The sequence below is a fragment of the Musa acuminata genome, chromosome BXJ1-10 (assembly GCF_036884655.1).
Source record: "Musa acuminata AAA Group cultivar baxijiao chromosome BXJ1-10, Cavendish_Baxijiao_AAA, whole genome shotgun sequence".
In the NCBI taxonomy this organism is placed as follows: Eukaryota; Viridiplantae; Streptophyta; class Magnoliopsida; order Zingiberales; family Musaceae; genus Musa; species Musa acuminata.
Genome location: NC_088336.1, coordinates 14,661,712 through 14,684,377, shown reverse-complemented (window position 1 = coordinate 14,684,377; position 22,666 = coordinate 14,661,712).

Sequence of the window (22,666 nt, the reverse complement as noted above, 5' to 3'; positions counted from 1 at the left end):
AAGAAGTTGGATTTGTTACTTATGGTTCCTTTGCCAATGATTTTACCCTTGTTGTTGCCTCCGAAGGTGACATAGCCTTCGTCTATGCTAGTGAGCTTAGAGAATTGAGATGGATCTCCGGTCATATGCCTTGAGCATCCACTATCAAGGTACCATTTCTTGCTCCTAGATTGCGATGGTATAGGTTTCTACAAAAAGGATGATCTTTAGGTACCCATTTGCTTTTGAGTGCCTCAAAAATAGATCTACATTGTTTATCATGTTGCATAGAATTTATCATGGTTCCTTTAGGAACCCAAATTAATTTGTTTGGACTAATTTTCTTGAATGGACAATAATGTATTTTGTGTCTAAGTTTGCAACAAAAGTTACATTTGTCTTGGTGTCGAACATGTAAGATGGAGCCTTTTATGAAGGTGGTTGGATTTTGGTAAGGACTTCTCACAAATCCGATTACACTTCTTTTGGGAATGTGACCCTTGTTTGCAAGGATCATGTTCAAATATTTGCTACCAACCTCGAATTTCTTCAAGGTGTTCTTAAGTAGCAAGTTTTCCTTTTGGAGAGTTTCTAGATCATGGCATTTTATGCATGAACCTACACTATCATGATATTCAGCTTTTAACTTATCGAAATTACAAGTAAGACTATCATGCTCCTTTTTTAGCAATTTGTATTTTCTACTAATAATCTTGCATTCTTCAAATAAGTCATGGAAGGCATTTAATAATTCATCAAATGATAAATCTGCATATATTAAATTCGTTACCTCTTCTCCGATGGCTATTAAGGCGTAATGAACAACTTGCTCGGTGTTGGACTCCTCTTCTTCGGACGCGCTCGAGTCATCCCATGTTGCTTGGAGCGCCTTCTTCTTTGATGTTCTCTTTTTGACTTAGGGACATTCACTCTTGTAGTGTCCCGGCTTTTTGCACTCATAGCAAATAACTTGGTCCTTCTTGGGTTCAAGTTTATTTTTTGTGTCATTCTTAAACTTGTTTCTTTTAATGAATTTTTTACATTTTCTTGTTAGAAGTGCCAAGTCATCGTCATAGTCCTCATCACTTGAGTTTTCTCTCAAGTGGTCTTCTGAAGTTCTAAGTGCCATATCCTTCCTGTTCTTTAGAAGGATGTCTTCTTACTCTTCATGAGCTTTGCAAGTCATCTCGTAGGTCATTAATGACCCGATTAGTTCTTCAAGAGGGAAGTTGTTTATGTTAGGATCGGAGCGGCACTAAGGGGGGGGGGGGGGGGGGGTGAATTAGTGCAGCGGATTAAAACTTCGGTTTTGATAAGTCTTTCGTACGATGAAAAGCAATATCAATGGAAACCGATTTTAGAAGCTTGATAACTTAGAAACGTATGGAAGCGTAGTAACTAAGTAGAGAAGTTTGCAGTATGTAAACGGCAAGAGTAGGATACAAACCAGATAACGCAGTAGTTTTTAAAGTGGTTCGGTCAAAATGACCTACATCCACTTGCGAAGCCTTCTTCGAAGAGGCTTCCAACTTCCACTAGCAAATTTCTTGTAGGGGAAGGACTAATACCCCTCTTACAACATTTACAAGTGGTTCACACTCTTACAATTCTTTTCAACAAGATGGGAGGAGGTGAACACTTAAGCAATATGAAAAACAAGGCTTGCAAAGACTATTCTAAGGCTCTTAACTCAAACTATTGCTTTTCAAAAGGTTGTAATCTCAGCTGAGATTTGAGGGGTATTTATAGGCCTCAAGAGGATTCAAATTTAGGCTCCAAAATTTGAATTCTCTTTGGGTTCCCGATGCTGGCGGTGCCACCGCCTGACAGTCAAGCGGTGCCACCGCCCAGCTCTCGGGTGCCACCGCCCAGTCAAGCGGTGCCACTGCCCAGCTCTCGGGTGCTGGGCGGTGCCACTGCCTAGGCCAATTCAGCTCACTGGTTGGGCTCCAAACTTGGCCCAAATCAGTCCGAACTCAGGCCCAATTGGCCCCTACTGTCAGGATCGAGAGCACTAAGAGGGGGGGGGGGGTGAATTAGTGCAGTGGAAATCTTTCAGCGATTAAAAACTAAAGCTGCGTTCTTTCGATAAAAACTCTTTTGATGCAAAAGCCGATTCTAAGATTACTTATGATTAAGTGCAGTTTACGTTTAAACACAGTTAGCGTCTAAACGCAGTTTGCGTCTAAATGCAGATTGCGTCTAAACTCAGATTGCGTCTAAGCGCAGTTTACGTCTAAGCGCAGATTGCATCTAAGCGCAGTTTGCGCCTAAGCGCAGTTTGCGTCTAAACACAGTTTGCGTCTAAACACTATTTGCGTCTAAGCGCAGTTTGCGTCTAAACACAATTTGCGTCTAAGCGCAGTTGGTGTTTAAGCGCAGTTTACGTCTAAGCGCAGTTTACGTCTAAACGCAGTTTGCGTCTAAACACAGTTTACGTCTAAACACAGTTTACGTCTAAACGCAGTTTGCGTCTAAACGCAGTTGGCGTCTAAGCGCAGATGACAGTTTGCAGTTATAAATGGAATCAAGACGTAAACGTAAACTGCACAGAAACTCGTTCGTAAAAGCGCAGAAGACAGTTTGCAGTTATAAATGGAATCAAGACGTAAACGTAAACTGCACAGAAACTCGTTCGTAAAAGCGCAGAAGACAATTCACAGTTATAAACAGATTCAAGACGTAAATGTAAGCTGTAATGTAAAGATCGTATGAAAACACCTTTTGACGTCTGAATGCAGATTCGGAAAGATTAGAACTTAGAAGCTTGTTCGTAAAAGCGCAGAGAGCAGTAGCTATGTAGGAGGTTTGCAGTAATGATAAAGTGCTCAAAATAAACGCAAACCAGAGATTTAGAGTGGTTCGGTCAGTCTTGACCTACTCCACTTTTGGCTTCCTCCACCGGCGAGGTCATCGACGTCAACTAGGGGCCTTCCTTCAATGGGCGAAGGCCAACTGCCCTTTTACAGTTTCTCTCCTTTTGACGGGCTCAGGAGACAACCCTTACAGATCCTTTCTCTCCTCTCTTTACAACTCAAGACTTGAAGAATAGAAAAGAGGAGAACTTTAGGACTTTACACAAATTTGAGCTCTTAGGATCACTGAAAAGATCAAGAATTCGGTGTGGATCTGTATCTTTTCAGTGCTGAATGGGTGGGGTATTTATAGGCCCCAACCCAATTCAAATTTGGAGCTCAAAACGATCAAATCCCGGAATTCCGGGATCAGGCGGTTGCACCTCTTGACTGGAGAGGTTGCACCGCCTGGCAGAGCTCGAAGACTGAGCCCAGGCGGTGCCACCTCTTGACTGAGGCGGTTGCACCTCTCTGCCAGAGCTCGAAGACCGAGCTCAGGCGGTGCCACCTCTCTGTCAGGGAGGTTGCACCGCCCAGTCTTGCTCGAAGACTGAGCTCAGGCGGTGCCACCTCCTGGCTGGGGAGGTTGCACCGCCCAGTCTCGCTGGGAGGCTTAGCCTTGGCGGTGCCACCTCCTGGCTAGGGCGGTGCCACCTCTTTCACTATTTCAGCTCACTTGGTTTGGCTCCAAACTTGGCCCAAACCAGTCCGAACTTGGGCCTAATTGGCCCCTACTTGGGTTATAGGATTAACACCTAATCCTAACCCTAATTAATGTGCTAACTATGATTTTAAAGACATTTTCTAAGCTATTACAAAGTCCGCAAGTCAAGACTTCTTCTGGCGAGCTTCCGGCAAACTTCCGGCGGTCTTCCGATGAACTCTCGGAAACCATTCTGCGGACTCCCGGCAAGCTCCTAGACTTCACGATTTGTTCTTAGCAAGTTCCAACGAGCTTCTTCGGCAAGCTCCGATCTTTCTCGGCGAGCTCCGCGAACTCCCAACGAACCTTCCGGCGAGCTTCCGAAAAACCCTTCGACAAGCTCCCAACTCATTCTCGGCTAGTTCCGGTAGCATTCCCGACGAACCTTCGAACTTCCGTCGAACTCTCGAACTCGCAACAAATCCTTCGCGCTTGACTCTAACACTTTGTTTCGCTTTATGTCTTCATCGTTATCATAGTTAATCCTGCACAATTAAAACAAAACTTCGATCGAGACAATTAATCCTAAGCAATTAACCAAGTTGTCCGGCATGTCATTGGTCCCTCGACGCTTTGTCTGATTCTTCGGCGCATCGTCCTCTCCTGCGGCCTATTGCCCAATCGGCCAGTTGACTCCGCAACTCCGATATCCTTGGCACAATAACCGCTCTTCTTGGCCCGATGCCCGAGTCCACGGCCCGAAGCCTTCTGTCGATATGTCGACCGATCCACCGGCCCGACGTCCAATCTTCTGACATGTTCCTCCAGCACAACATGATTTTCCTGCTTTAACTGTCTCATCCTGATCGAGGCATCCTGCGTCACTCAAAACGCAGATTAAATCATAAACATATATCAAGTAGTTTCATCATCAAAATACGAGATTCAACACCTACTTGGGTTATAGGATTAACACATAATCATAACCCTAATTAACATGCTAACTATGAATTTAAAGACATTTTCTAAGCTATTACAAAGTCCGTAAGTCAAGACTTCTTCCGGCGAGCTTCCGGCGAGCTTCCGACGGTCTTCTGATAAATTCTCGGAAACCATTCTGTGGACTCCCGGCAAGCTCCTAGACTTCACGATTTGATCTTGGCGAGTTCCAATGAGCTTCTTCGGTAAGCTCCGATCTTTCTCGGTGAGCTCCGCAAACTTCCAACGAACCTTCCGGCGAGTTTCCGAAAAACCCTTCGGCAAGCTCCCTACTCCTTCTTGGCTAGTTCCGGCAGCATTCCCGACGAACCTTCGGACTTCCGTCGAACTCTCGAACTCGCAATGAATCCTTCGTGCTTGACTCTGATACTTTATTTTGCTTTATGTCTTTGTCGTTATCGTAGTTAATCCTGCACACACAAGCAAAAACTCTACTCCGATCTAGACAATTATTATAAAGCGAATTGACATTCTGTTGCCCGGCACGTCATTGGTTGGCGCTTCGTCCAATTCTTCGGCGCATCGTCCTCTCTTGCGGCTTGTTGCCCAATCAGCGGTTGACCTCTGCAAAGCCGATATCCTTGGCGTAATTCCGCTCTTGGCCCGATGCCCGACGTCCGAAGCCTTCTGCCATCCAATATCCTAACGTGATCTCCTCCGGCGCAACGTCAATTCCTCCTGCCTTAATTGTCTAATCCTAATCGAGTAGACCTGCATCACTCAAAATGCAGTTAAACATAAACATAATTATCAATTGGTTTCATCATCAAAATACGAGATTCAACAATCTCCCCCTTTTTGATGATGACAACTAATTGATGACTAACGGAGTTAACCATAACTCCCTGGAGTTTAACCAAACTCCCCCTATCAATATGCCATTGATTGAACATTTGGATTATCCCAAATCCAAGTAACATTCATCACATATTATGAAAAATATTTAAACCATCATGCAAATATATATAAAATATTTAATTCAATGCATGAAGTCATCAATATACTTCTCCCCCTTTGTCATCAACAAAAAGGAGAAGTTCCTACTCTTATGTGTTTAGAGAAAAAAAGTTCCATACATTGCATGAAAAACATAGTATCAAATTTTATCGTCATGCAATCTAGCAATTAAAGATGTGTAAGTTTAGCATGTTTGCTTTTCTTGAGATAACAACTAATTGCTTCTCTTTAGACTACAAGCTAGCAATTTTTACGATATGTAAGTTTCACAATATACAAGCTAGCAAAAATTTCGAAAGCAAATGCAAGATAGCTTTCTTGTGTAAGCTCATAATTCTTGCTTCCTATTGCAATGTGCAAGTTGTTGAATCTCGGATTTTGATAATGAAGTCAATTGTCATTTGTTGTCTAATCTATGTATTGAGATAAGTGTGCAGGATTAACTACGATGAAAGTTAGACAAGCAGCAGGAGTTGCGCCGGAGTCAAGTTCATGATCACATTGGAAGTTCGAGAGTTCGACGGAAGTTCGGACGGTCGTCGGAGGTTCTGCGAGAACAGATCCGAGAAGTCCAGAAGCTTGCCAAGCGAAGCTCGTCGGAACTTGCCAAGTGGATCGTCGCAAAGTCCAGGAGTTTACCGGAAGTCCGCAGGAGCATCACCGAGGGTTCATCGGATGATCGACGGAAGTTCGCCGGAAACTCGCCGGAAGAAGCGATTGACGCACCGAAGCAAAGCTGCAGAAATTGTCTTAGATTTAATCATAGTTAGCACATTGATTAAGTTGGAAAATGGGAGGTGATCCCATTGGCTTAATCTTGGGGCAATTGGGCCCCTGAAAGACTGAAATTGGGCCGAATGGAACTAACCATTCGGACCCTGATTGCACCAGGAGGTGCAACCGCCTAGGCCAGGAGGTGGCACCGCCTGGGCTAAGCCTCCCAACGAGACTGGGCGGTGCAACCTCCCCAGCTAGGAGGTGGCACCGCCTGAGCTCAGTCTTCGAGCAAGACTTGGCGGTGCAACCTCCCTGACAGAGAGGTGGCACCGCCTGAGCTCGGTCTTCGAGCTCTGGCAGAGAGGTGCAACCGCCTCAGTCAAGAGGTGGCACCGCCTGGGCTCAGTCTTCGAGCTCTGCCAGGCGGTGCAACCTCTCCAGTCAAGAGGTGCAACCGCCTGATCCCGGAATTCCGGGATTTGATCGTTTTGAGCTCCAAATTTGAATTGGGTTGGGGCCTATAAATACCCCACCCATTCAGCACTGAAAAGATACAGACCTACACCGAAATCTTGATCTTTTCTGTGATTCTAAGAGCTCAAAAGTGTTGTTAAGACTTTAAGTCTCCTCCTTCTGTTCTTCAAGTATTTGAGTTGTAAAGTGAGGAGAGAAATGTCTGTAAAGGTTGTCTCCTGAGCCTGTCAAAAGGAGAGAAACTGTAAAAGGGCAGTTGGCCTTCGCCTATTGAAGGAAGGCCTCTAGTTGACGTCGGTGACCTCGTCGGTGGAGGAAGCCAAAAGTGGAGTAGGTCAAGACTGACCGAACCACTCTAAATCTCTGGTTTGCGTTTATTTTGAGCACTTTATCATTACTGCAAACCTCCTTCATAACTACTGCTTTCTGCGCTTTTACGAACAAGTTCTAAGTGCTATTCCTTCAGAATCTGCATTCAGACGTAAATCGGTGTTTTCGTACATTACAGTTTACGTTTACGTTTTGATTCTGCAAAACTGTCTTCTACGCCTTTACGAACAAGTTTCTAAGTGCTGATCTGTCCGAATCTGCTTTCAGACGTAAACTAGTGTTTTCGTACGATATTTACATTGCAGTTTACGTTTACGCCTTGATTCTGCAAAACTGTCTTCTGCGCTTTTACGAACGAGTTTCTAAAGTTCAGATCCTTTTGAAACTACGTCTAGACGTAAAATTGCGTTTAGACGTAAAACTGCTCAAACTGTATTTAGACGTTTTAAACGTAATCTGAGTTTAGACGTAAATATGCGTTTAGACGTAAATCTGCGTTTAGACGTAAATCTGCGTTTAGACGTAAATCTGCGTTTAGACGTAAAACTGCGTTTAGACGCAAACTGCATTTAAACGCAAATTGTGTTTAGACGTAAACTACGTTTAGACGTAAACTGCACTTAGTCATAAGTTATCTTTGAGTCGGCTTTTGCTTCAAAACTGATTTTTATCGAACGAACGCAGCTTTTGTTTTTAATCGCTAAAAGATTTCCGCTGCACTAATTCACCCCCCCCCCCCTCTTAGTGCTCTCGATCCTAACACAAGTTGCAAGTTTCGCTTCTTGAGATAGGCAAGATAGCACTTTTACAATTTTTGTTTCTTAAGATAGGCAAGCTTGTGATGTTCAAAATAACAAGCTCTTTCTTCTAGAAGTGCCATTTTTGCTTTCTTTGCAAAATGTAAGCTAGCAAAATGTTTGAAAAAGTGATCAAGTTTTGCAACATACAAGCTAGCAAAAATGCCAAACTAGCAAGAGATAATGTTTTACATGAGGCAAGCAAACAATTTGGCAAATGTTACATTTGCATCTTCTCTTTTGAGAAGTGCAATTTTTGCTTTCATCTTGAATTGTGCAAGCTAGTTAGTTTGCCTCTTTTCATGATGTCCACGCTAGAAATTCTTGCTCCCCCTTTGTCATTGTCAAAAAGAAGGGAAGACCCTTATATCAATTTTCATATTATGACAAAGGTAAGTATCATTCTTATTTGTGCATCATTATATATTCAAATTAAAACATACACAATTTCAATAACCTTATTTTTCATGCACGATACCGAAAAATAAATCAATCATCATTAATAAGCATATCATACATGATACTCAAACATTAAAATTTTCAAGCATTTATTAACATGTTGATCATGATACCAAACATTCATCATTTAAAGCATTCATGATACACATCATATGCAATAAATACATCATGTACATCATTATCATAAGTATTGCATACATCATTTTAACTTTATGAATATTTCATCATTGCATGCATCATACCAAAACATTTCAAGCCATGCAAGCCATAAATACAAAGAAATCATGTCATGAAGGATAAAATCATTTGAATACCAAAAGACATGATTCATATAGTAAATATCTTCTTTAAATAAAATATCAAGAAAAATCATAGGAGTACAAAGAAGAGATCTTGTTTTAAAAGAAAAATCAAGTAATAACTCCAAGAACTCACAAGGAAAAATCATGATTCATTTAGAAAATCTCATCTCAAGAGAATATCAAGTAAAATTGTAGAAGATCGATTAATGAGAAATTTTGATTTATAATAAAATCTCATGTATCGAATGTCGAGAAATCAAAATGATGATTTATATAAAAAAAATATCACAAGTTATATTCAAGAGAAAAATCATCATTCATTTTTAACTTATTCAATTTGTCACATCAATATTTCTTAGATATGCATGATACCAAAACATGGTTTTAAATCTTTAACATATAACATGCATAAATTGAAAGGAGAAGGGAAGAATTCAAACGTACAAAGATTTCAACCATCTCATAAACAAATGTACGACCAAGTCATGAATCCAAAATTCCATGAATCAAAATGATCATCAAAGGTAATCTCATGTTATTCCAAGAAATCAATATCATGATTTTGATAAAACTCATTTCAAATTTAAATCATCAAAATCATCAAAATATCAACATTACTTTCAAGAGATTCAAAATGGTATACATAGATTTATCATAATAAACATCAAGATCAATAGGATAGAGAAAAATAATTTTTCAAGGAAAAAATATTTTCCTCTTTTTAGTTGTTTCAATTCATATGATTTTATTTCACTTATACCAAATAAAAACATGTATAATGTTTAAAACCGAAAGTGTAAGATTTATTACAACAAAGATTAATAAGACACTTTCATTATGGTAAAAATCAATAATCCATAAATCACAAGATTCAAATGCATAATTTTGAAATTTATTAAGCATGATCATTATGCATGACACTAAAACATGGTTTCAAAATGTTTAATATTTTCATTACATCATTATGCAATGGTTTCATTGAACATAATTTTGAATGATTCTTATAGATAACTAAAACTTCTTTAGTTTTAATTTATGTGATTGACTTTATATTAGCATGCTCAAGTTTTGTTCTTATGTCAAAAACATACATCATGTTTGAAAACCAAAGACAAGGTTTAAAAAAAATCATCAAGCCTTCCATATAAAAACCATGCATCATCATTGAAGGTTAATATGGAAATCATCAAAATACACATTCTTGCTTCTCAAGCACATATATATGATTATTTAAATCTAACATTTTATTCTATTAACATAAAACATACAATTTTCAAGAAAAATAATTATTCAAAAGAAAAGAGAAAATGCATCATGGAAAACATCAAGTAATTTCAAAATAATTCAAGAGAGTTGAGTTACTTACCTTGTAGTCAAAGCCCGTCAAAGCCCAATTCGCCGTTTCACCTTTGGAAGTTCTTGATTCATCCTTGGTTGCCTTCCTCTTCTTTGGCCTCTTCCTCCGTTCAAGTTCATTGTTTATTATAGATTTTTGTTTAATAAACTTATTAAAATTTAGTGTTCGAAATTCAAGTTCATTATTGTCCTCATCACTTGAGTCATTGCTCAAGTGGTATCCATTTGTCCGGAGTTCCAAATCCTTCCTGTTCTTTGGAAGGTGATTTTGTTCAGCATGTGCATTGTGCACCATTTCATATGTCATCAACAAACCAATTAGTTCTTCAAGTGGAAAAATATTTAAATCTTTTGTTTCTTGTATTGCCGTTATTTTTGATTCCCAAGCTTTAGAAAGTGATCGTAAAACTTTACTAACAAGTTCAAAATTTGAGAAACATTTGTCAAGAGCTTGTAAACCATTGACGACATCCGTAAAATGGGTGTACATGTCAACAATGGTTTCGCTCGGCTTCAATCGAAAAAGCTCGAAATCATGCATTAAAATGTTGATTTTCGAATCTTTGACTCTAGAAGTGCCTTCGTGTGTGATTTCAAGAGTGTGCCATATGTCGAAAGCCGTTTCACACAAAGAAACCCGATTGAACTCATTTTTGTCCAAAGCGCAAAATAAGGCATTCATAGCCTTTGCGTTTAAAGAAAACATCTTCTTCTCCAAATCATTCCAATGGTTCATCGGAAGAGAAGACATTTCAAATCCATTTTCGACTATGTGCCATAAACTCAAATCCAAAGAAAGTAAGAAAACTCTCATTCGAGTTTTCCAATAAGTGTAGTCCGTCCCATTGAAAAAGGGAGGACAAATGAGAGAGTGACCCTCTTGAAAGTCGTAAAGAGCCATTTCTATTTGGGTGTTAAACAAAGGAAGAAAAACGTGGCTCTGATACCAATTGTTAGGATCGGAGCGGCACTAAGAGGGGGGGGGGGGGGTGAATTAGTGCAGCGGATTAAAACTTCGGTTTTGATAAATCTTTCGTACGATGAAAAGCAATATCAATGGAAACCGATTTTAGAAGCTTGATAACTTAGAAACGTATGGAAGCGTAGTAACTAAGTAGAGAAGTTTGCAGTATGTAAACGGCAAGAGTAGGATGCAAACCAGATAACGCAGTAGTTTTTAAAGTGGTTCGGTCAAAATGACCTACATCCACTTGCGAAGCCTTCTTCGAAGAGGCTTCCAACTTTCACTAGCAAATTTCTTGTAGGGGAAGGACTAATACCCCTCTTACAACCTTTACAAGTGGTTAACACTCTTACAATTCTTTTCAACAAGATGGGAGGAGGTGAACACTTAAGCAATATGAAAAACAAGGCTTGCAAAGACTATTCTAAGGCTCTTAACTCAAACTATTGCTTTTCAAAAGGTTGTAATCTCATTTGAGGGGTATTTATATGCCTCAAGAGGATTCAAATTTGGGCTCTAAAATTTGAATTCTCTTTGGGTTCCCGATGCTGGCGGTGCCACCGCCTGTCACTGTTAGACATTGACAGTGCTGGGCGGTGCCACCGCCCAGTCAAGCGGTGCCACCGCCCAGCTCTCGGGTGCTAGGCGGTGCCATCGCCTAGGCCAATTCAGCTCACTGGTTGGGCTCCAAACTTGGCCCAAACCAGTCCGAACTCGGGCCTAATTGGCCCCTACTTGGGTTATAGGATTAACACCTAATCCTAACCCTAATTAACATGCCAACTACGAATTTAAAGACATTTTCTAAGCTATTACAAAGTCCGTAAGTCAAGACTTCTTCCAGCGAGCTTCCGACGGTCTTCCGATAAACTCTCGAAAACCATTTTGCGGACTCCCGACAAGCTCCTTGACTTCACAATTTGATCTTGGCGAGTTCCAACGAGCTTCTTCGGTAAGCTCCGATCTTTCTCGGTGAGCTCCGCGAACTTCCAACGAACCTTCCGGCGAGCTTCCGAAAAACCCTTCGGCAAGCTCCCTACTCATTCTCGGCTAGTTCCGGCAGCATTCCCGACGAACCTTCGGACTTCCGTTGAACTCTCGAACTCGCAATGAATCCTTCGTGCTTGACTCCGATACTTTGTTTTGCTTTATGTCTTCGTCGTTATCGTAGTTAATCCTGCACACACAAGCAAAAACTCTACTCCGATCTAGACAATTATTATAAAGCGAATTGACATTCTGTTGCCCGGCACGTCATTGGTTGGCGCTTCGTCCGATTCTTCGGCGCATCGTCCTCTCTTGTGGCTTGTTGCCCAATCAGCGGTTGACCTCCCAACACCGATATCCTTGGTGTAATTCCGCTCTTGGCCCGATGCCCGACGTCCGAAGCCTTCTGCCATCCAATATCCTAACGTGATCTCCTCCGGCGCAACGTCAATTCCTCCTGCCTTAATTGTCTAATCCTGATGGATTAGACCTGCATCACTCAAAATGCAGTTAAACATAAACATAATTATCAATTGGTTTCATCATCAAAATACGAGATTCAACAGTTTAGATCTTTCGCCTCTTGAATAGTAGTGACTTTAGGATCCTAACTCTTAGGAAGGGATCTTAGAATCTTATTTACGAGCTCAAAATCCGAAAAACTTTTTCCGAGTCCTTTTAGATCGTTGACAACATCCGTGAAACGGGTAAACATGTCGCCAATAGTCTCACTCGGTTTCATCCGGAAAAGTTCGGAAGAATATAACAAAAGATTGATTTTTAACTCTTTCACTCTACTTGTGCCTTCGTGAGTCACTTCGAGTGTGTGCCAAATATCAAATGCGGTTTCACAAACCGAAACACGGTTGAACTCGTTTTTATCAAGTGCACAAAATAAGGCATTCATAGCCTTTGCATTAAGAGCGAAAGCCTTCTTCTCCAATTCATTCCAATCGATCATTGGAAGAGAAGACTTCGAAAATCCATTTTTGACAAGATTCCAAAGTTCAAAATCCATAGAAATAAGAAAGATCCTCATTCGGGTCTTCCAATAGGTGTAGTCCGTCCCATTGAACATGGGTGGACGTGTAATAGAATGTCCCTCTTGGTTTCCAGCATATGCCATCTCTCTTGGGTTTTAATCTGTTTGAGAGTTAACCCCGCTCTGATACCAATTATTAGGATCAAGAGCATTAAGAGGGGGGGGGGGGGGGGGGGTGAATTAGTGCAGCGGAAAACCTTCTACGAAAAATAAAAACTGCGTTCGTTCATTAAAAGTGATTTTGGTAAGAAAGCCGATTCGTAAATCACTTTAACTTTTGTTTAAGCGAGATGCAGCAAAGATATAAATGTAGTTTGCAGTTATGATTCTAATCAGATAGTAGGCGCAAACTGAAATATGATATTCGTACGAAAAAACTGATTTACGTCTAAATGCTTATTCGTAAATCACTTGATTAAGCGAGATGCAGTTTAAGCAAGGATATAAAGGCAGTTTGCAGTTATGATAGAAATCAAAACGTAAACGCAAACAGAAATATGATGATCGTACGATAAAACTGATTTACGTCTAAACGCCGATTTAGAAAGTGCAAAGCTTGAAACCCGATTGTATATGCGCAGAAAGCAGTAAGCTTTAGAGGAGGTTTGCAATAAGGATAATATGCTCAAAGTAAATGCAAACCGAGATTTAGAGTGGTTCGGTCAATCTTAACCTACTCCACTTTTGGCTTCCTCTACCGACGAGGTCACCGACATCAACTAGAGGCCTTCCTTCAATAGGTGAAGGCCAACCACCCTTTTACAGTTTCAGTCCTTTTGATAGGCTTAGGAGACAACCCTTACAGAATTTTCTCTCCTCTCTTTAAAGCTCAGAACTTGGAAGAAAAGAGGGAGAAGAACTTTTGGCCTTTACAACAATTTTGAGCTCTAAAAATCACAGAACAAGATCAGGATTTCGGTGTATGTTTTGTGCCCTTTCAGTGCTGAATGGTTGGGGTATTTATAGGCCCCAACCCAATTTGAATTTGGAGCTCAAAACTATCAATTCCCGAAATTCTGGGATCTAGCGGTTGCACCTCTTGACTGGAGCGGTTGCACCGCCTGGCAGAGCTCGAAGATTGAGCCTCTGGGCGGTGCCACCTCTTGTCAGGGGCGGTTGCACCTCCTGCCAGAGCTCGAAGACCGAGCTCAAGTGGTGCCACCTCCTAACTGAGGCGGTTGCACCGCTCAGCCAGAGCTCCGAGACTGAGCCCAGGCGGTGTCACCTCCTGTTAGGGGAGGTTGCACCGACGGGCCCAAGTTTAGGTTGTGTTGGGCCAAGTGAAAGGCCCAAATAGTAACTCAACAAGTGGAACCGTCATGGCATAGTCTCTGAGATTATGTCAGGCGGTGGTACCGCTAGTCTGGGTAGTGGTACCGCCCAAATACAATATCTGAGAGACTGTCAAGCAGTGGTATCACCTAGTGGCAAGGTGCTAGGTGATGGGACTATTAGGATCAAGAGCACTAAGAGGGGGGGGGGGGGGGGTGGGGAGAATTAGTGCAGCGGAAAACTTTCAACGATTTAAAACGATGTTCGTACGATAAAGATGATTTCGGTAAGAAAGCCGATTCGGAAATCACTTTAACTCGGAGACAATTTACAGTTAAGATAGAGAACAGAAAGTAAATGCAAACCAAGATTTAGAGTGGTTCGGTCAATCTTGACCTACATCCACTTTTGGTTTCCTCCTCCGATGAGGTCACCGACGTACATTAGAGGCCTTCCTTCAATAGGCGAAGGCCAACCACCCTTTTATAGTTTCACTACTTTTGACGGGCTTAGGAGACAACCCTTATAGAATTTCTCTCCTCTCTTGAAAGCTCAAAACTTGGAAGAAAAGAGGGAGGAGAACTTCTAGCCTTTACAACACTTTTGAGCTCTAAAAATCACAAAGTAAGATTGGATTTTTGGTGCCTTTGGTTGCCCTTTCATGCTACAAACTGGTTAGAATTTGGAGCTCAAAAGTGTCTTTTCCCAGATTTCTGAGGTCCTGGCGGTACTACCTCCTAACTGGGGTAGTACAACCACCTGGTAGCTCGGAGACTGAGCCTCTAGGTGGTGCCACCGCCTGACAGGGGCAGTTGCACCACTTAGTCTCGCTCGGAGACTGAGCCCAGGCGGTGCCACCGTTTGACTAGGGTGGTTGCACCGCCTAGTCTCGCTCGGAGACTGAGCCCAGGCGGTGCCATCGCCTAACCTGGGCGGTTGCACCGCCTAGCAGGAATTCTGGTTCGAATGAGTTGATCCATTCGGCCCAATTTGGGTCTATCAAGGGCCCAATTGCCCCCAGATTAAGTTAATGAGATCACCTCCCATTCCTAACTTAATCTACATGCTAACTATGATATTTCTTAAGACATTTACTGCAACTTGCTCCGGTGCGTCGATCGCTTCTTCCGGCGAGCTTCCGGCGAACTTCCAACGAACATCCGACGAACCTTCGGCGATGCTCCGGTGGACTGTCGGCAAACTCCTGGACTTGCGACGATCCACTTGGCAAGTTCCGATGAGCTTCTTTGGCAAGCTCCTAGACTTCTCGGATTTGTTCCCGTAGAACCTCCGACAACTGTCCGGACTTTCGTCGAACTCTCGAACCCCCAACGTGATCATAGTCTTGACTCTGGCGTAACTCCTACTGCATATCTTGCTTCCATCATAGTTAATCCTGCACATGTAAAACACAATTACGATCGAGACAGTTAATCCTAGGCAATTAACCAAGTTGTCCGGCATGTCATTAGTCCCTCGACACTTCGTCCGATTCTTCGGCGCATCATCCTCTCCTTGTGGCCTATTGCCTAATCGGCCAGTTGACTCCGTAACTCCAATATTCTTGGCACAATACCCGCTCTTTTTGGCCCGATGCCTGAATCCACGGCCCGAAGCTATCTGTCGATATGTCGACCGATCCACCAGCTCGACGTCCAATCTTCTAACATGTTCCTCCGGCACAACATGATTTTTCCTGCTTTAATTGTCTCATCCTGATCGAAGCATCTTGTGTCACTCAAAACACAGATTAAATCATAAACATATCAAGTGGTTTCATCATCAAAATATGAGATTCAACAATCTCCCCCTTTTTGATGATGACAACCACTTGATGATGGAGTTAACCTTAAGTCCTGGAATTTAAACAAATTCCCCTATCAATATGCCATATTGATAGAAACTCTTGGATTCAAAAATTCAAGTAACATGTTATCATAAACTTATGCATAACATGTCATGTCATCAACAAAAAGAAGAAATACAACTATTCTTGTGTTTGTGATATAAGTTCACCTCATTGCATGAAAAACATAATATCAGGTTTTATCATCATGCAGTTTTGAAGCTAGAAAATTTATCAAGTATTACATCATGCTTAGAACATTCAAGCTATCAAGTTTTAGATATGCAAGTTTTACAACATACAAGATAGCACTTTTGCTTCTTTTGAGATAACAACTTATACATCATGCAAGCTAGCAAATTAGAGATGTTCAAGAAGGCAACTCTTGCTTCTTGAAATATGCAAGTTGCAAGCTAGCAAATTTTTGCTTCCTTTGCAATGTTTGAGCTCGCAATTTTGCTTCTGTTGCAAAGTGCAAATTTAGCATGTTTAGCTTTTCTTGAGATAGCAATTGTTTGCTTCTCTTTAGACTACAAGCTAGCAATTTTTACGATATGTAAGTTTTACTACATACAAGCTAGCTTTTCATCACAACATATAAGCACAAAAGCATAGTAAGATTCTTAAGTTCAATCATGGCAATTCAACATTTGCTTCTTGTGCAAGATTGCACTTTGCTTTTCTTTGCATGTTCTGACTAGCAAAAGCTTTCTCCCATTTGTTTTTGTCAAAAAGAAGGGAAGAGTACAAGCTAGCCAGCATTTGCCTTGAGCTAGCAATCTTTCTCCCCCTATGTCATTGCCGAAAAGGAGAGGAACCAATGATTTAGACTTTTACATAAACTATGAATTTGCATCAATTAATATTTCAATCATCACATGATACATACAAGACAACAATGCAAAGAAATCATGTCATAAAGACATCAATCGTTAAACATGATATGATAATAGTCTCAAAAATTTTAATTTGCGATACATGTGATACATTGCGATACACTAAAAAATTTAATGTGATGCTTTTAAGGATATCAACCTATTTTTGATACAAAGCATGGCAAGAGCAATTATATTACATGTTTTCTAAGTTTTGCATTTTTTGCTTCTTTTGAGATAGCAATTCTTTGCTTCTCTTTATATTGCAAGATTTGCAATTCATTGGTAGTGTTCATGATAGCAAGTTCTTTCAATGAAATAATCGAGCTAGCAAATTTTTCTTTCTTTGAAATATGCAGGCTAGTAAACTAACTCCCCCTTTATCATTATTGAAAAGAAGGGAGAAATCAATGGCTAAAAAATTTAATCATTATACAAGCCATATTACAAAATCATGTCATGATATCAAGAAAATTCAAGAAGGACATAATTCATTTGACAAATCTTTTTAATAGAGCATAAGAATTATACAACCACAGATCATGATTAAAATATATCAATATCATAGATCAAGTCATGATTCATGATTCATCATAAAAAAAATTAATTTTCAATCATCACATAAGGCATTTAAAGAATTTTTGAAACATAGGAGAATGATTAATTTAAGCATGCAATGTTTCAATCAAATTCAAGTCATGAATACCAATACTTTTATATTGTGAGTATCAATTCATGAATACCAAAAGATATTATTTGTGATTCCAATTTTACAAGATCAAGATTATGATTTAGATAAAACTCATTCAAGTCAAATCGTTAACTTGAAACTCATAATCAAGTCATCAAAATCAATTTCGAGATTCACAAAATATCATTAAATCATTAATCTCGATCAGATGAGAAAGGTATTTTTTAAGTTATTTTTTTTTCATCTAAGCATGCCTTAGTCTTTATATGCCAAATCAAGATAAGCATGAAGGTTCAAGACGTAAAGGCAAAATCTTATAAAACAACTCATCAAGCAAGATTTTAAACATCTATTTTCAAGCCATATAAAGAGTAAGTAATGATTCAATTATCTCATGTCATGAATTCTAATGGGCATCTCAAATTATCAACATCACATTAAAAAGATATTTCAAAAAGATATATCGATAAGTGATTCATTTGTATCATTTCATTCATTCGGAAGATTCTCCTCTTTGGTAAATAAATCTAGGAGAACAAAATGAATTAAGGGAGATGTAACATGATTGAAGCATTGAACATGATTCATATTTAAAATGTGTCTCATGTCATAAGTATGAATCAAGCATTTGTGAAATCCGAAATCATCCTCAAAGTCACATTCAATAAATTCATACATGACAAGCATAGATTTATTGAAAAGACGATAAGATAGAGGATCACATTTCATTTTTATAAATTTCTATTCATGTGATTTGCTTCTTATAAGCATGCCTTTGCCTTTAATAAAACAAGTGTCAGCATTTAAGACGGAAAGGTAAAAGACAAATCATCAAGCATGATTCCATGATAACATCCTTTTAATATCTTAATATTCATCATCAAGTATGATTTCAAAAAGTATGTTCAAGAGAAATCATTAAGACCAAATGCATGATATACTCATTTATTTTTAAAATATTCATCATGTTTATTTTCATGAGATTCACAAGATTGGTAAAATAAATTCATTAATCTCAATAGGATAGAAAATTCATTTCTATATAATACAATTGATTTCATGTGAGGGTATTCAAGTCTTTTGTGAAAACATGTATCATCATTTAAAATTGAAACATAAATTTCGTCATGAAGCCGTCAAGACCAAACACATCATGATATCATATCTATTATCAAAAGACTATCAAGAAATTCATACATAGATGTACATGCACTATGTCATCTTAATATGTCATGAGAATGTCATCTTAATTTGTCATAAAAACGATTAGACCAAAAATATGTTAATCTAAAATGAGAGTTTCAAATCAACATTTACTTCAAAAACTCATGCATGACATAAAATCATCAAGATATACATGCATGGATTAATCCTAAGCATTATCACATATTATATAATTATCATCCCTAATGTTGCATACATCATTCAACATTTCAAAACATAACATGCATGAAACCTTAGCAATATACTTTTCATGATCAAATTTTTAATTTTTCAATGATGCTAAAAAGAAAAACATGATATAATTTTTAAAAAGTAATTTTTTATTTCCTATTCCTACTATCTAAATTAAGCACTCATGAAAAACTTCAAGTAATTTCCAAATAATTCAAGAGAGTTGAGTTACTTATCTTGTAGTCGAAGCCCGTCAAAGCTCAATTTGCCGTTTCACCTTTGGAAGTTTTTGATTCATCCTTGGTTGCCTTCGTCTTCTTTAGCCTCTTCCTTCATTCAAGTTTATTGTTTATTTTAGATTTTTGTTCAATAAACTTATTAAAATTTAGTGTTCGAAGTTCAAGTTCATCATTGTCCTCATCACTTGAGTCATCGCTCAAGTGGTATTCATTTGTCTAGAGTTCCAAATCCTTCCTATTCTTTGGAAGGTGGTTCAAGTGCTTATCGGGTTTAAAATATTCCAAAAGTGTCATTTCATAGGTAATTGATTACCCGATTAATTCTTCTAATGGAAAATCATTTAAATTTTTTATCCCTTGTATTGCGGTTATTTTAGGATCCCACCTTTTTGGAAGAGATCTTAAGATCTTGCTTACGAGATCAAAATTCAAAAATGATTTACTAAGAACTCTTAGATTATTGACGACATCCGTAAAACGGGTGTACATATCGCCTATAGTCTCGCTTGGTTGCATTCGAAAAAGCTCAAAATCATGCAATAAAATGTTAACTTTCGAGTCTTTGACTCTACTAGTTCCCTCGTGCGTGATTTCAAGTGTTCGCTAAATATCAAAAGCCATTTCGCATGTAGAAATCCGATTGGACTCATTTTTGTCCAAAGCGCAAAATAAGGCATTCATAGCCTTTGTGTTTAAAGAAAAATACTTCTTCTCCAAATCCGACCATTTGTTCATCGGTTTAGAGGGAAGTTGAAAATCATTTTCAACAATATTCCACAAATCCAAATTTATAGAAATCAAGAAAACTCTCATTCGAGTTTTCCAATAAGTGTAGTCCAATCCGTTAAACAACGGTGGATGAACAACCGATAAGCCCTCTTGAAAGCCATGAAGAGCCATTTCTCTCAGGTGTAAATCCAAAATGAGAAATACCAAGCTCTGATACTAATTGTTAGGATCAAGAGCACTAAGAAGGGGGGGGGGAGGGGGTGAATTAGTGTAGCGGGAAACTTTCGACGATTTAAAACGATGTTCATACGATAAAGATGATTTCGGTAAGAAAGCCAATTCGAAAATCACTTTAATTTATGATCAAGCGAAGTGCAGTTAAAGTAAAGCTATGGAGGCAGTTTGCAGTTAAGATGCAAACCGAGATTTAGAGTGGTTCGGTCAATCTTGACCTACATCCACTTTTGGCTTCCTCCTCCGATGAGGTCACCGATGTCCACTAGAGGCCTTCCTTCAATAGGCGAAGGCCAACCACCCTTTTATAGTTTCACTCCTTTTGACGGGCTTTGGAGATAACCCTTATAGAATTTCTCTCCTCTCTTGAAAGCTCAAAACTTGGAAGAAAAGAGGGAGGAGAACTTCTAGCCTTTACAACACTTTTGAGCTCTAAAAATCACAGAGCAAGATTGGATTTCGGTGCCTTTGGTTGCCCTTTCATGCAAGAAAGGGTGGGGTTTATATAGGCCACAAACTGGTTTGAATTTGGAGCTCAAAAGTGTCTTTTCCTGGATTTCCGGGGTCCTGGCGGTACTACCTCCTAACTGGGGCAGTACAACCACCTGGCAGCTCGGAGACTGAACCTTTGGGTGGTGCCACCGCTTGACTAGGGTGGTTGCACCGCCCAATCTCACTCAGAGACGGAGCCCAGGCGGTGCCATCGCCTAACCTGAGCGGTTGCACCGCCTAGCAGGAATTCTGGTCCGAATGAGTTGATCCATTCAGCCCAATTTGGGTCTATCAAGGGCCCAATTGCCCCCAGATTAAGTTAATGGGATCACCTCCCATTTCTAACTTAATCTACATGCTAACTATGATATTTCTTAAGACATTTACTGCAACTTGCTCCGGTGCGTCGATCGCTTCTTCCGGCGAGCTTCCGGCGAACTTCCAACGAACATCCGACGAACCTTCGGCGATGCTCCGGTGGACTATCGGCAAACTCCTGGACTTGCGACGATCCACTTGGCAAGTTCCGATGAGCTTCTTTGGCAAGCTCCTAGACTTCTCGGATTTGTTCCCGCAGAACCTCCGACGATCGTCCGGACCGATCTTCCGACGAACTTCCGACAATCTCTCAGCAATGTTCCAGTAGATTCTCGGCAAGTACTTGGACTTAATGACGATCTTCTTGGTGAGTTCCGACGAGCTTCTTTCGCAAGCTCCTAGACTTCTTGGTCAATTCCGACAGAACGTCCGACGAACGTCTGGACTTTCGATGAACTCTCTAACTCCCAATGAAATCTCGTTCTTGTCTCCGAGACTTTATTTTACTTTATTCCTTGATCGCTATTGTAGTTAATCCTGCACACTTAAAACCTACTTCGATCTAAATAATTATTATAAGGGTTGAATGATGTGTTGTCTGACATGTCATTGGTTCATTGACGTCTCATCCGATTCTTCGGTGCATCGTCCTCTCTTGCGGCCTATTGTCCAATAGGCCAGTTGACCTTCGCAACTCCAATTTCTTTGATGCAATTTTCACTCTTCTTGGCCTGATGCCCGATCCCATGGCCCGAGGCCTTCTATCGATACATTGATCGATCCTCCTGCTCGACATCCAATCTTATGACATATTCTACTCTAGCCCAACATGATTCTTCCTGCTTTAATTTTCTCTCCCTGATCAAAGCTTCCTGCGTCACTCAAAATGTAGATCAAATCATAAATAATATCAATTGGTTTCATAATCAAAATCCAAAATTCAATAGAAATTGTTTTACGCGATTGCTGTAATTTTTTTGTTGTAGTTTTCAAATCTGTGTTGTACCTTTTCTTGCTGTCAAGAGGTATTTTTGATAGGGCTTTTAATATCAAATTTATTGACACAAAAGGGGAAGAAATGGCAAGAACTATTGCTGCCCCTTTGGATTGGCCGAAGGCTGCTTGCAGCCTTGGCTGAGAGCTCCAATTTATTGCTCTCGGATTGGCCAAAAGCAGCAGGAAAGAGAGCAGCATGGCTGCCCTCAACCTACTGCATGGCAGCCACTGCAGCTAGGTTTCCTATCTGCAAGGGGCACCCCTGGCGACCAAGGTTTCCAGGCCATTGGGGTTGCCCAAGCGGCTAGGAGTTCTAGCCGCATGGGGCACCTATAGCCCATGGCAGCCCTGCAGCCATAGTTTCCTGGTTGCAAGGGACTCCTTGGTGGCTAGGGTTTCTTAACCATGCAAGGCAGTCTAGTGGCCTAGGATTCCTAGTTTTTGGAGAGTCTCTATATAGTAAGATTTCCTTGCTTAAGAAGGAACTACTTGCCATGTGGGGAACCTACCATGTGAGGAACTTGCAATACTATATATAATTAATTAAAATAGTTTAATTAATTATTATTATCTACTAGTCCTACATGGTGATGTGTACATGTGATGTATGATATGGACGGATGATCATGGATCGTGTGATATGTGTGTACATGTGATGTGATTATTATTATTATTAGGGCCTACGAGCCTCTAATTTATTTCTCATTTATTGTCGAGC